Here is a 15,450-nt window from a genome sequence, read left to right as displayed (position 1 = left end):
TTTAAAATAAAAAAAGAACAATTAAAAACGATTAGTCTTTTATTTATTTATTTATTTTTTTTTTTTTTTAGTTCTCGGCGGACACAACATCTTTGTTGGTATGTGGTGCTGAGGATCGAACCCGGGCCGCACGCATGCCAGGCGAGCGCGCTACCGCTTGAGCCACATCCCCAGCCCCCAAAAAAAGATTAGTCTTAATTAAAAACTATTAGTCATAGGTTATTTTCTAAATGTATATTTCCTTGGTATTGGTAGACAGACCTGCTGGCACCCAGAAGCACTCTATCACTTAGCTACATACCCAGCCTTTTCATTTTTTTTTTTGAGATAGGATTTCACTAAGTTGTACAGCTGAGATTGGAATGGGTTTCCCCCCAAAGTGTGTGTTTGAAAATTAATCCCCAACGAAACAGTGTTGGAAGATGGGACCTCACATTAAGCCACAAGGGTGAAGTGAATGGATTAATGTGTTATGGAAGGAATGGGTTCTTTACCATTGGAGTGGGTATCCTAGAAAAGGATGTATTCAACTCCTCTTTCTCACTCCCTTACTTTCTTTTTTGCTCTTCCATTATGGTATGATGCAGCAAGGCCCTCACCAGCTATCAGCACCTTAATACTGGACTTTCCAGCCTCCAAAACTGTGAGTTAATAAATTTTTGCTCATTATAAATTACCCAGTCTCAGATTCAGGAGCCCTGGCACACACCAGCTCAGGTGGCTGAGGAAGGTGGATCACATGTTCAAGTTCAGCCTGGGCAACCTAGCGACACCCTCACAAGGAAAAAAAAAAAGTTAAGAAGCACTAGGGATGTAGGTAAGTAGTAGCGTACCCTTGGGGTTAATTCCCAGCACTGCAATAAAGTGTAGAATACTTTCAGTAATTGACCTAGTCTCAGGTATTTTGTTATAGAAGTTCATAATGGACAAGACAATCACATACATATTGTACAATTTTCTCCATCTCACCCAGGCACTGTGGAGGAAATAGAGAAGTATGAGTCATTATTCTGTCCTACAACTACTCTACACCTCCTTGGAGAGCACAGCACTTTTACTGTACATGAAGGAGATTAGCAGAAGCAGAGTCAAGGACAGGGGCTCAAAGTCTTGAGGATAAAGAATGCATGACTGAGGGAAGCTCAATGGAGGACCAGGATCCAGGAGGTGAGAGCAGGGAAAAGGGAACAAGTAGTGTCCAAGGGTCCTGTAATTCCCAACAAATGACTAATCACTTGTAATAATAAGTACATGTAAATCACGAATTTCTTGAGGTGGAAGTGTTTGTATGTATCCTACTTATCAGCATTTGACCTCTAAGGTAACAGGTCAGACTCGTCCATGTATAATCTGTATTAATGTGATTGTTATTATATTGAAATTGAGAAACTAAATTGGAATAATCACACTTTACTTCCTCCTCAATGATATCATTTGATTTTCTTCCTTCAGCTCCCTCTCCTTACTGCCTGTGCTAGTCTATTGGGGCTGCCATATCAGAATAACATAGACCAGGTGACCTATAACTAATAATAGTGGTCAGGCATGGTGGGGCATGCCTATAATCTCAGCTACCAGGGAGTCCAAGGCAGGAGGATTGCAAGTTTGAAGCCAGTCTGGGTAAGTTTGCAAGAACCTGTCTCAAAATTTAAAAATGGGGGAAAAAATAAAAACGGCTGGGGATGTAAGTGGTAAAGTGGCCCTGAGTTCAATTCCCCAGTATTGCAAAAAGGAGAGAAAGAAAAGGGTTTGGGGATGTGGATTAGTGTGGTCTAGTGCCCCTGGATTCAATCCCCAGTATCAGAGGACAAAGAAAAGCAGAAATATGTTTCTCACAGTTCTGGAGGCTGAGAAATCCAAGATCCAGGGGTTGGCAGGGTCTGGCAGATTTCTTATGAGGGCCACTTCCTGATTCATACATGTGCCTTCTTTCTGTATTATCACAAGATAGATTGGCAAGAAGGGTCTTTTATAAGGGCATTAATCCAATGAATGAGGGTTTTGCCTCTCAAATGTACCACCTGCAAATACCATCTGTTGATGATTACATTTCTTTTTTTTTTAAAGAGAATTTTAATATTTATTTTTTTCAGTTTTTCGGCGGACACAACATCTTTGTTGGTATGTGGTGCTGAGGATCGAACCCAGGCCGCACGCATGCCAGGCGAGCGCGCTACCGCTTGAGCCACATCCCCAGCCCTTGACTCTATTTTAAAAGACACAATTCCAGCCGGTTGTGGTGGCTCATGTCTGTAATCCCAGTGGCACAGGAGGCTGAGGCAGGAGGATTGCGAGTTCAAAGCCAGCCTCAGAAATGGTGAGGCACTTGGGCTGGGGATGTGGCTGAAGCGGTAGCATGCTCGCCTGGCATGCGTGCGGCCCGGGTTCGATCCTCAGCACCACATACAAACAAAGATGTTGTGTCCGCCGAAAACTAAAAAATAAATATTAAAAACACTCTCTCTCTCTCTCTCTCTCTCTCTCTCTCTCTCTCTCTCTCTCTTATAAAAAAAAAAAGAAAGAAAAAAAAAAGAAATGGTGAGACACTCAGCAACTAAAGAAAATATAAAGCAGGGCTGGGATGTGCCTCAGTGGTTGAGTGCCCCTGGGTTCAATCCCCAGAACAAAACAACAACAACAACAACAACAACAACAAAAAACACAATTCCATAGCAGTATCTTTAGAATGAGAAGGGTTATTAACTGAATTGAGTTTATATTCATTTTGGAGCCAAGTAATAACAAATGTCTGGTAGCTGGACATGGTGACACACACCTGTAATTTCAGCAATTCAGGAGGCTGAGGCAGGAAGACTATATATTCATGGTCAATTCTGGCAATTTAGTGAGACCTTGTCTCAAAATAGAAAATAATAAGGCTTTAGGGGTGAATCTTATTGGTAGAGTGCCCCTGGGTGCAACCCCCAATATTGTAAAAGAAAAAATAATTGGCTGGTGACCAGTCCATCTTCCTTACTAGATAGAGGCTTTGTAAGGCTGCTGTTCTTCCTATGTTATTTAGCACAGGGCTGAACTCTGTGCCTGGGAATAATTGTCACTCAAGATATTTGTTGAGGGCTGGGGATGTGGCTGAAGCGGTAGCGCGCTCGCCTGGCATGCGTGCGGCCGGGGTTCGATCCTCAGCACCACATACCAACAAAGATGTTGTGTCCACCAAAAACTAAAAAATAAATATTAAAAATTCTCTCTCTCTCACTCTCTCTTTAAAAAAAAAAATAAAGGTGGATCATTAGTGATTATTGTTAAAAAAAAAAAAAAGATATTTGTTGATGCCTGGAGTGGTGTTGCACATCTGTAATTCCAGTGATGAAGGAGGCTGAAGCAGGAGAATGACAAGTTCCAGGACAGCCTCAGCACTTTGGCAAGACTCTGTACCAAAATTAAAATAAAGGGCTGGGAATGTGGCTCAAGCGGTAGTGCGCTCGCCTGGCATGCGTGCGGCCGGGGTTTGATCCTCATCACCACATACCAACAAAGATGTTGTGTCCACCGAAAACTAAAAAATAAATACTAAAAATTCTCCCTCTCCCCTCTCCCCTCTCTCCTCTCCCCTCTCCCCTCTCCCCTCTCCCCTCTCCCCTCTCCCCTCTCCCCTCTCCCCTCTCCCTCTCTAAATAAAATAAAATAAAAAGGGCCAGGCATCCCACCTACAATCTCAGCTACTTGGGAGGCTAAGGCAGGAACATTTCAAGTTCAAAGTCAGTCTCAGCAATTTAGCATGGCCCAAGCAAATTAGTAAGACCATATCTCAAAAAAAAAAAAAAAAAAAAAGAGGGCTGGTGATGTAGCTCAGTGGTAAAGCATCCCTGTGTTCAATTCCCAGTACTACTACTACTACTGCTACTACTACTACTAAAACATTTAAAAATAATTTAAAAATAATTAACGCCAGTCATGGTGGTGTACACCTGTAATCCTAGTGACTCGGAAGGCCATGGCAGGAGGATTGCAAGTTCAATGCCAGCCTCAGCAACTTAGTAAGACCCTGTCTCAAAATAAAAGGGACTGGCTATATGGCTCAGTGGTTAAGCATCCTGGGTTCAATCTCTGATGCCAATAAATAAATAAATAAATAAATAAATGAATAATTAAAAGGACTGGGGATATAGCTTAATAATAAAGCACCCTGGGTTCTATTGACAGTAACACACAAACACTCATTACTTCATAAAAATATGAAATGATGGATCTGGGGCTATAGCTTAGTGGCAGAGCTCTTACCTTGCACATGTGAGGGACTGGGTTTGATCCTCAGCACCATATATAAGTAAGTAAAAAAAAAATAAAGGCACACTGATGACAAAAAAAATACTTAAAAAAATATGAACTGTAGGGGCTGGGGCTCTGGTTCAGCAGTAGTGCACTTGCCTGCCATGTGTGAGGCACTAGGTTCGATTCTCAGCACCATGTATAAATAAAAAAAGGTCTCTCAACAACTAAAAAAAAATTAAACAAATTCATATCCTGAAACTCAATGCTCATTTGGGCAAGGAATAAAAGACCCTCTCAATAGTATTGCATTAAAGAATGTTTTAGAAGCCAGGCACGGTGGCACATACCTGTAATCCCAGTGGCTCAGGAAGCTGAGACAGGAGGATCTCAAGTTCAAAGCCAGCCTCAGCAATGGTGAGGCAATAAGCAACTCATTGAGAGCCTGTCTAATAAAATATTAAAAGGGGTGGGGGATGAGGCTTAGTGATTGAGTGCCCCTGAGTTCAATCCCTGGTACCAAAAAAAAAAAAAAAGAATGTTTTAGAAAATCATTAGAAGAAGTCATACTTGGTATGAGGAAGGCTTACTTCCCCCTTGCTCAATGTCCAATAATTGCTGCTGGATATTGTAATGTATTTCGACATTATGAGTTTTGTTTTGCAACCAACTGAAAATTCTAACTACTTTTTCACAATGTAACAAATTTTGTAATAGAATGGTTAAACAGTATTATTGTTGTCATTATCATTATTGTTATTATCATTATTATTATTTGGGGTATTGAACCCAGGGAGCAAACATATTAAAATAGGCAATTTTGATTGTCTTTTCTCTCTGGAACTTGAAGGATGCTCTTTCCACATTTGAAATTAGACAGTATCTTCATTTTGGTGGTTCAGACTAATAATTAATACTAAAATTATTTTTTATTTGTTTATTTTTATGTGGTGCTAAGAATTGAACCCAGTGCCTCACACATGCTAAGCAAGCACTCTGTCATTCAGCTACAGTCTCAGCCCTAAATACTGAAATTATATACCAACATTGCCTATAGTATGCCTTGCAAAAGCACTTCTTTGGCAAAGGATTGTAATTGCTTAAAAAACTTTTTTTTTCATTTCCCAAAGTTATCACCCATACATAATTTTAAGGACAGCCAAGGTGCTTGACTCTGAATCTGGGTGCCACCAGGGTTAGTTTCTGGTCAGTCCTCTCCTTAGCCTGCAGATGGCCCCCTTCTTATTGTTCCTATTCTCTGTGCATATACATCCCTGGTGTTTCTTCCTCTTTTTATGAGAACATCAGTCCTATCAGAGTAGAGATAGGACTTATGACCTCATTAGCCATAATTATTTCCTTAAAGGTCCTATCACAGACAAACACACATATACACACATACATATTTTGGGCTGTGGGTTGTTTGTAGTGCTGGAGATTGAATCCAGGGCCTCATGAGTGCTAAGCAAGAGCTGTTACCACAGAGTTATAACCTCAGCCTAATGGCCCTATCTCAGATACAGTCACATTTGGGGTTAGGGCTTCAACATAAGAATTGAGTGGGAACAGAATTTTATTCAAATCTTTTCAAATGATCCACTCCCAAATGCATTTTTTAGTTGTAGTTCAACACATTATCTTTATTTTATTTATTTGTTTTTATGTGGTACTGATGATGGAACCCAGCACCTCGCATGTGCTAGGCAAGTGCTTTACCACTGAGCCACAACCCCAGCCCCCACCCCCGAATGCATTTTTTTTATAAACAATTACAAGATGTTTTATTCCATTTATTTATTCTCATTTTAATACATGGTTTATTTCTTCTGGGGAAATAAATCTTTGGAATGAGGAAAGTGGCTCAGAAGCTGACTGGACCTCTCTGGCCACAGACTCCCCTGTAGTCAGGCATCTGTTTTTAATTTTGTGATAACCAAATCACTAGGTTGTTCAGGGACATCACAAGCTGATATTCAGAGTGTTATGGAAGGAAGATAGATCCCCAGCACTTTTTTTTTTTTTTGTATTGAGGGCTGAACTCAGAGGTATTTAAGCACTGAGACACATCCCCAGCCCTTTTTATTTTTTATTTTAAGATAGGGTCTACTAAGTTGCTTAGGTCCATGCTAAATTGCTGAAGCTGGCCCTGAACTTGTGTTTCTCCTTCCTAAGGCTCCTGAGTCACTGAGATTAAAGGCATGAACTGCCACACTTGGCTAAGGAGAAGAGATTCTGTTTCACTCTGCCTCACTCATGCCAAATACCTTATATTAGTATAATAATACTGAACCCAGGGTCTCCGGTATGCTAGACAAACACTCTATTACTGAGCTACACCCCCTACTTGGGAAGGTGAGAATTTTTAATTATTTTATTCTTTTCACATAGACTTATCACTTATTCTTTTTTTAAAATTTATTTAGTTGTAGATGGACACAATACCTTTTTATTTATTTATTCATTTATTTATTTATTTATTTATTTGTTTATTTATTTATTTATTTATTTATTTATTTTTACGTGGTGCTGAAGATTGAACCCAGTGCCTCACACATGCTAGGTAAGCTCTCTACCACTGCACCACAACTGCAGCCCCAAGACTTATTCTTTTATTAAGAAGCTAAAGAGGGCTGGGGATGTGGCTCGGGCGGTAGTGTGCTCGCCTGGCATGCGTTCGGCCCGGGTTCGATCCTCAGCGCCACATATCAGCGAAGATGTTGTGTCCGCCGAGAACTAAAAGATAGATGTTGAAGGTTTTCTCTCTCTCTCTCTCTCTCTCTCTCTCTCTCTCTCTCTCTCTCCCCCCCCTCTCTCCTCTCTCACTCTCTCTTAAGAAAAAAAAAAGAAGCTAAAGATCTTCTTCTCTTCATTCCTATCTTTTTTTTGGTGGGAGAGGGTGTTACTTGGGATTGAACTCAGGCACACTGACCACTGAGCCACATCCCCAGCCCTATTGTGTATTTTATTTAGAGACAAGGTCTCTCTGAGTTGCTTAGGGCCTCGCTTTTGCTGAGGCTGGCTTTGTACTCAAGATCCCCCTCCCTCGGCCTCCAGAGCCTCTGGGATTACAGGCATGCGCCACGGAGCCTGGTTCATTCCTATCTTTGTAAACTATGACTTTTGGTGTATTTTTCTGAAAAAGATCATATAGTTCATTTTTGGTTATACCATTTCTATTACCAGTAGGGTGAGACCCCAAAGAGTAACAAAGGACCACTCACCTGCTATGTCCCCTAAAGTGAGATATATATGTTACAAACCCAGTAATGCACATAAACATTCAGTGATGGCAAAATGCCCACATTTAAGATAGGTTATCTCTGTCTTACCCCAGATTTTTCTTAAACTACACACACACACACACACACATACACACACACACACACACTTTATATATATATTGTTTTAGATGGACACAATATCTTTGTTATATTTATTTTTATGTGGTACTGGAGATGGAGCCCAGTGCCTCACACGTCCTATGTAAGCACTCTACCACTGAGCTACAACCCCAGCCCTACTTTTCTTGAACTTTAAGGCTCAAGTGGTCTTCTGGTCTCAGACTCGTGAGTAGCTGGGAAAACAGATACTTGTACCATTGCAACTGGCAAATGTCCACCACCTTGGTTTATCTACCCACCATCCCAATCTCTTATATGTACATATTTAAAATAATAATCTTGGGGCTGGGAATTTAGCTCAGTGATAGAACACTTTCCTACCATGATTGAGGTCCTGGGTTTGATCCCCATCACCAAAGAATATATAAAATATTAGCCCCATGTGGTGACACATGCTTATGAATTCCAGCTAGTAGGAAAGCTGACATAGTAGGATCATAAGTTCAAGGCCATTCTGGGCAACTTAATGAGACCCTTTCTCAACATTAGAAAAAAGGGGAGAGAGGTGGTGCACACCTGAAATCCCAGTGGTTCAGGAGGCTGAGGCAGGAGGATAATAAGTTCAAAGCCAGCCTCAGCAATTTCACAGGGTCCCATGCAATTTAGCAAAACCCTGTCTCAGAATAAAAAAAAGGGGCTGGGGATGAGGTTCAGTAGTTGAGTGCCTCTGCATTCAATCCCTGGTATCAAAAAAAAAAAAAAAAAAGATAGGGGGAGGGAATGGGAATGTAGCTTAGTGGTAAAACAGTTGCTTACTGTGCACGAAGCTCGGGTTCAATCCCTAGTACCACAAATAATAATAAATAAAATAAAATGATCTTCCTCAGGATTAAAGGTTGGCTTGGGTTTTCAGTGGTGGAGGCAGCACTGGGAACAGATTTGGAGCTTCCAGTCTAATTTTAGGAAAATTTGTTCTGTTTGTTGGAGGTAAGGGCCACAGGGCTGAATATTCCTAGAATTTTGGGCCCCAAGTTAAATTATCAACATTCCTTCCCCTCCAGTGTGTGAATGACCTAGGGCTGTAACCTGAGGCTCCACTATTCCATCTATTATCATCTCTGTCTGTATCCATATGGATCATGTGTTTATTAATATGTATTCTTTTATGATTCATGCACCATAGTATGTCTAATTTACACATATGTTTAATGTAAAAAATGCAAACTTCAAACAGGTGACTGGCTACATCACCTAGATATGTATTAAATAACTCATGTCAACTGTGCCAACCTTGTTCCACCTGGCCAGGCCTAATACTCCAAAACCATGAGTTTAAACATAAGAGAAACAAAGTATTTATTTTTCAAAAAAAAAAAAAAATCAAAAGCCCAGCCATTTATAACATACATTTATTTATTTATTTATTTATTTATTTATTTCCAGTACTGGCGACACTTTACCACTAAATTATATCCCAGCCCATTTTATTTTGCAACAGGGTCTTATAAAATTGCCCAGGCTGACCTACAACTTGGGGACCCTTCTACCTCAGCCTCTTGCATAGCTGGGATTATAGGTGTGCACAACCATGCCTGGCTCATTTACAGCTTTTGGAAGGCTTTAAACTTTGAACCTGTTTTGTCAGAGGAGTAAAACTAACATAACTTTAAAACAGTATTAAAAGACCATGGGATACCATTTGACCCACTATTCTACTCCTTGGTCTATATCCAAAGGACTTAAAATCAGCATACTATAGTAACACAGCTACATCAATATTCATAGCAGCACAATTCACAATAGCTAAACTGTGGAAACAACCTAGATGCCCTTCAATAGATGAATGGATAAAGAAACTGTAGTATATATACACAATGGAATATTACTCAGCATTAAAAGAGAATAAAATCATGGCATTTGCAGGTAAATGGATGGAGTAGGATGATATCATGCTAAGTGAAGTAAGCCAATCCCAAAAAACCAAAGGCTGAATGTTATCTCTGATAAATGGATGCTGATCCAAAATGGGGAGGGGGGAGTTTGGGGAAAAAATGGAGGAACTTTGGGCAAAGGGGAGGAAGGGTAGAGAGGTTGAGGGGGCAGGAAAGGAAAGATGGTGGAACGAGATGGCCATCATTACCCTAGGGACATCATTACCCTAGACTGAACATAGGGTTGATGCCACATCAGTGTACAACCAGAGAAATGAAAAGTTGTGCTGCAATTGTGTACAATGAACCAAAATGAATTTTGCTGTCATATATACCTATTTTTTTTTTTAAAGACCATGTGGTGTTCATTTGGCAATTTGTTTTGTGGGTGTTTCGTGTGTGTGTGTGTGTGTGTGTGTGTGTGTGAGAGAGAGAGAGAGAGAGAGAGAGAGAGAGAACGCACGCGCGCGCGAGAGAGAGTGTGTGTATATGTAGGCAGTAGATGCTCTATCACTGAGCCACATCACCACCGCCTTTAAAAAAATTTAAACAGGGTCCTGTTAAGTTACCCAGTCTGGTATCTTAACTTGGTGATCCTCCCAGCAAAGCCTCCAGTTTCTGGGATTATAAGCATGCACAAGTGTTCTGTGAGATTTATGGTTTGAGACAACCAATTACCCACTGTGCGTGTCCCACCAGCAGATCCAAATAGTATTGGTTTTTTTAAAGAATTTTTTAATATTTATTTTTCAGTTTTCGGTGGACACCTTTATTTTATTTTATGTGGTGCTGAGGATAGAACCCAGCGCCCCACGCATGCCAGGCGAGCGCGTTACCACTTGAGCCACATCCCCAGCCCCAAATAGTATTGTTTTAAGAGACTGAAAAATAAATGAATTTAAGAAGGTTTGGATTCATTCTGGCAACAGAAACATACTGGGCTTGTTAAGAGGTTAAGATGGAAACGCCCAGCTCACCAGGTGTCACATCCTGAAGTGTAGTGTCACTAAGTTCCAACCCTAAGCACCCTCCTCTGCTACTTTACAGGTGAATAGTGCGATACAATGAGGCACCGTTGGAAGTCACGCTCCAGAAACTCCTGACGTACCAGCATTGAGGAGTGATGGTTCCGTACGCGGAACCACCACTAGGCCCCAATCAGTGACTAATCGGAGTTGCCGGGGGCAAGAATGCAGGTGGGGCTTTATGCGCAGCAATTCGTTCATCCACCAATCAGAGCCCGCAGAGCTCCAGCTCCTGAGCCAATTGCCTGCTAGGGTGCGTTGAGAGCTGGTTCAAAATTAAAAAAAATAGAGGAGGGGTGAGGTAATAAAACGGCCATTGTGAGAGAGGCTGAGGGCTGACCAAAGAGTGAGATCCGTCCAAAGTGAGTGTTAGTAGGCAGGACAGGACCCGACCTTGCGACAAGCATGCCCGTCCCTATACATGAACGAGATATTCCTTCACTGTATTCCATACTCCTTCCCCACAAACAAAATGGTACATTGCAAGATGGCCGACCCTTGGTAGTGGTATGCTCCACCGTGCGTTCTTCCCCACGCCCGGCATGGTTCATTCCAGGTTGCCACTCCTGAGGTCACACAGACTGGGGAATGTACTCACACGGGGATTTGGACACTGCCACCGTCACATACTTGGGGGTGGACATTTTGAGGGCACACAGATTGAGATGTGACTATTTTCCTGACGCTACAAAAATTGGTACACGGAGAGTTGGTTGGACCTGAAAGTTGGATGGAGGAATGTGCGGAGGGGATTGAGTGGGTGGGAGAGTGCTGGGCAAAACGGATATTTCTTTTATTCATTTTACTCAGCTCTTTGGTTAACAACAAAAGCATTATTATACCTTATCAAACTTGGTCCTAATTGCTTTACACGAATGATCTCAGTCATAACAACCATAACTACTATTATTATCTTCACTTCGTGGGTGAAAAGACTGAGGCATTCAAAATTACCAGAAGGTACACAGCTGAGATGGGTTAGGCTGGAGGGCTTCAGATTCTAGTTTTAACCACTTGGCCAGCGCTTTTTTTCTCCACAAGTTTTGAGGCTCAAACCCAGGGCCACACACATACCAGGCAAGTGTTCTAATACATACTGTGTCACTATGCTATACTCCCAATACTCTGAGGCAATCTCCCTTTTTTTTTTTTTTTGGTTGTTTTTATTTTGAGACAGGGTCTGACCAAGTTGCTGAGGCTGATTTCAATTGGGATCCTGCCTCAGCCTCCTGAGTTGCTGAGAGTACAGGCATGTGCCCATTCTTTTTTTTTCTAACCTTTATTTATTTTTATATGGTCCTGAGGATCGAACCCAGCGACTTGCACATGCTAAGCCAGCACTCTACCGCTGAGCCACAACCTCAGCCCCACGTGCCTATTCTTACCTTTAAAATTTTTTTTTAAATTTTCGTATTTATTTTTTAGTTGTAGTTGGACACAACACCTTTATTTCACTTGTTTTTTTATGTGGTGCTGAGGATCAGACCCAGGGTCTCCCACGTGCGAGGCGAGGGCTCTACTGCTGAGTCACAACCCCAACCCCACATTCTTACCTTTATAGATGTCTCTGCTTTTCTGTGCAGACCCAGTCCTCACCTACCCCCACCAGGACTGAGAGATCCAAAAATACCATTTGTCCATAGCTTCAGTGAACAGTATGGACAACACTATGGGAGGAGGCTGGACCTCTGGCACTCATGAATTGTGTTTCTTCTCCTTTTCCTCTGGCAGGGGGAGTGAAGAAAGGACAGGGAAGCCTTGTTGGAAGAGGACAGTAAACCATAGCATAGATACCTAGACTGTACAGTTTTCTCCTCATTGCATGCAGGGTCTTGTTCTAGGTAGTGGGGATACTGCAGTGAACAAGACAGACAGGGTTCTGTTCCTGCCTGCCCTGGAGGTGTGTTTTGGGATTCCTGATAGGCAGATTCTGGTTTTCACCATGATGATGCTTTGGCATTCAATGGGCTTGGGCCTGATTTTGGCAGCAGCCTCACACAAGAATGGTAACATACATGAATGTCACTTCAGGATGATAAAAAGAGGCCTCCAAAAATGTTTCTTATTAAAAGTAAGCACTTCAGGCTGGGGTTGTGGCTCAATGGTTGAGAGCTTGCCTAGGATGCCTGAGGCACTGGGTTTGATCCCCGGCACTCCATAAGAAAAATAAAATATTGTGTCCATCTACAACTAAAAAGAATTTTTTAAAAAATGTAAACACTGGGTCTGAGGGGTTGGAAATGATGTTCCCTTAGGTTGTTCCTGTCCACAGGAGGTACCCCACAGTCGTGGATACCAAGGGCCAGGAGTGGCAGGAAGGTAAGGGGAGCAGGATGGTGTGGTAATGTAAATTTTGCCAACTTAGCCTCAGTTTGATCTTAAAGAAAAGCAGCTGAACTCCCCCCATGCCAAGGTCTCCATCATGTAATGGGGATCAAAGTGTGGAAGACCCCCATATCTTATTACCTACTCAGAGCTTGAGGTGTGGGGATCAATATCTTGTAAGCAATATCTTTCCAAAATACAGTGGTTACTAGCTGGTCATGGTGGCACATACCTGTAATCCTAACTATTTGGGAGGGTGAGACAGAAGGATTGCAGAAGGATTGCCCATTAAGATGGGCAACTTAGCGAAAATCTGTCTCAAAAAGTAAAAATATCTGGGCATGTAGCTCAGTGGTAGAACCCTCTAGGTTCAACTACCAATAACACAAAAAGTGTGTGTGTATGTGTGTGTATTGTGGTCTCTTGGTACCTGTGGGGGATTAGTCACAGGCACCCACTCCCTTGGAAACCAATATCCTGGGATGCTCAAGTATATTTTGTAAAATGGCATAGTGTTTGCATATAACCTATACATATCCTCCATATACTATAAATCCCCTTTAGGTTACTTATAATGCCTAACACAACGTAAATGCTATGTAAATAGTTGTTACATTATATTGTTTAAGAAATAGGGGCAAGAAAAATAGTCTGTGTATGTTCAGTACAAATGCTGTTTATTTCCAAAATATCTTTTGATTCTTGGTTGCTTAAATCCATGGATATGGAAGGAGGACTGTAAAACAAAATAAGCACAAGCCGACTCAAAGGACCTTTAGCAACCAGTTTTTCTGCACCATAAACAAAAGGCAGATTTGACAAGCCTCCTTACTTTGTGCAAACATCTCTGAAGGTAACAAGTCCTGTCCTCAAAATGAGGGATCAGGCCTCCTCTCAAGGGGAAACATTGAAAGCTCAATGATCTTTCAGGGAAACCAGGTATTCTGCCTAGGGCTAGGTGTTCAAAAGGGCTATACTCTCAAACTTTAGAGCTCATTTTCAATTGTGCGTTCAGTAAAAACACTAATTCCATGAAATCTGAAGCTGATAAAAATCTGTTTTATTTTAGTATTCTGGCCCATGAAGGAGATGGAGAGAATGTCTGAAATGGCTCGCCAGACCATGTTACAGGGCAGACACAGAGGACCAGTGCCATTTATTCCCCAGGGAGCTTCTGCTCCTCCTGAGATGAATGGTTACCAAGATTGGTTTATTATGATTTCAAGAGGGGAGGAAGAAGACATTTTGTTTGGGTGAAGCACATCATATAGGAAAGTAATTATCGGAAATGTCATGGTGGGAATCCTCCTCCCCTAAGATTAAATGTACATATGCCTAGAGTCCAAGCTACTAAGACTGAGGTAGGGGGACTGTTTAAGACCAGGACCTTGGGACAACCTGGGCAACATGGCTAGACTGTCTCCAAAAACAAAATTAAAAAATTAAGTCAGCTTGGAATTCTGTGGACATTGTGTACAATCCCAATTAGGAATGGAGGACAAGAGGTGAGGGTTGCTTCCCACTGTCTGCCTGTTTGGTCAATCCTGAAAACAGATGAATTCTTGAATTAGGGATGACATATTAAATTGGTCTGTAACAACTATTTCATGCCATGGCTATTATATTGGAAGATTTTTAAAAATCATCCCTACTAGGCACATGACCATTTTTTTCTATACCTGTTCATTTTGGCTATGAACTCCAGTTTGTCTTTGCTCAGCAAGGACGGAAATTTATTGCTGACTTCCAACCTGAAAACCTCCTGTCTCAATCTCTGGAGTAGCTGGGAATATAAGGTGTGTGCCCCTGCACCAGGATAGTAATTTACATTATGATTTATACTGTCATTTGCAGTGCTGGGGATGGAACCCAGGATCTTATGAATCCCAGTCCACTGAGCTACACCCCAGCCTCAATTTATCTTTATTATCCATTCTAGGCTGAGTGTTCGTATGATACTCAGACAACCACCTTCTGCCTATCATTTCTTTTCACCAGTGGCCTAGATCTAAGTCAAATACAAGTTATCACAATAATTACTTAACAATTAGGGATGATTTAGAAACAATTGTTTCTAAAACTGTGATGTCTCTGGCTGATTTGTGTATCTCAGGTGATCAAACAGGTTCAGGATTCTCTGACAATAACTTTTCTTCATTGTGGAGCTGGGGAACAAATTAAGGGCCTCACACATGCTATCTATGCAAGTGCCCCTGACTGAGTCAGACCCACAGCCGTTTTTATTTCTGAAACAAGTTCTTGCTAAGTTGCCAGGCTGGCCTCTAATTTGCAATCCTCCTGCTTCAGCCTCTGGAATAGCTGGAGTTACAGGCATGTGCCACCTGGCCCCACTAACAATAGCCTTTTGAGAACATAATTACCTGGAAGAAGCAAATAAATTTTACCTGAGTCAAGCAACACTTTTTACCACCAGGCAAAAGGTTTGGGACTAAAATAGGGGCCCATTAGTGAACTGGCTCCTTTATAAATTAGAACTCACAATTCCATCTGTAGATAGAAGCCTCCCTTCTTCTTGACTTGCATCAACAATGTGTTCACATATTATATGAATACACAGGGGCTGGGGCTAGAGCTCAT

This window comes from Spermophilus citellus, assembly GCF_964194105.1.
Source record: "Spermophilus citellus genome assembly, chromosome: X".
Taxonomy (NCBI): domain Eukaryota; kingdom Metazoa; phylum Chordata; class Mammalia; order Rodentia; family Sciuridae; genus Spermophilus; species Spermophilus citellus.
Note: the sequence above shows the minus strand (reverse complement) of the source record.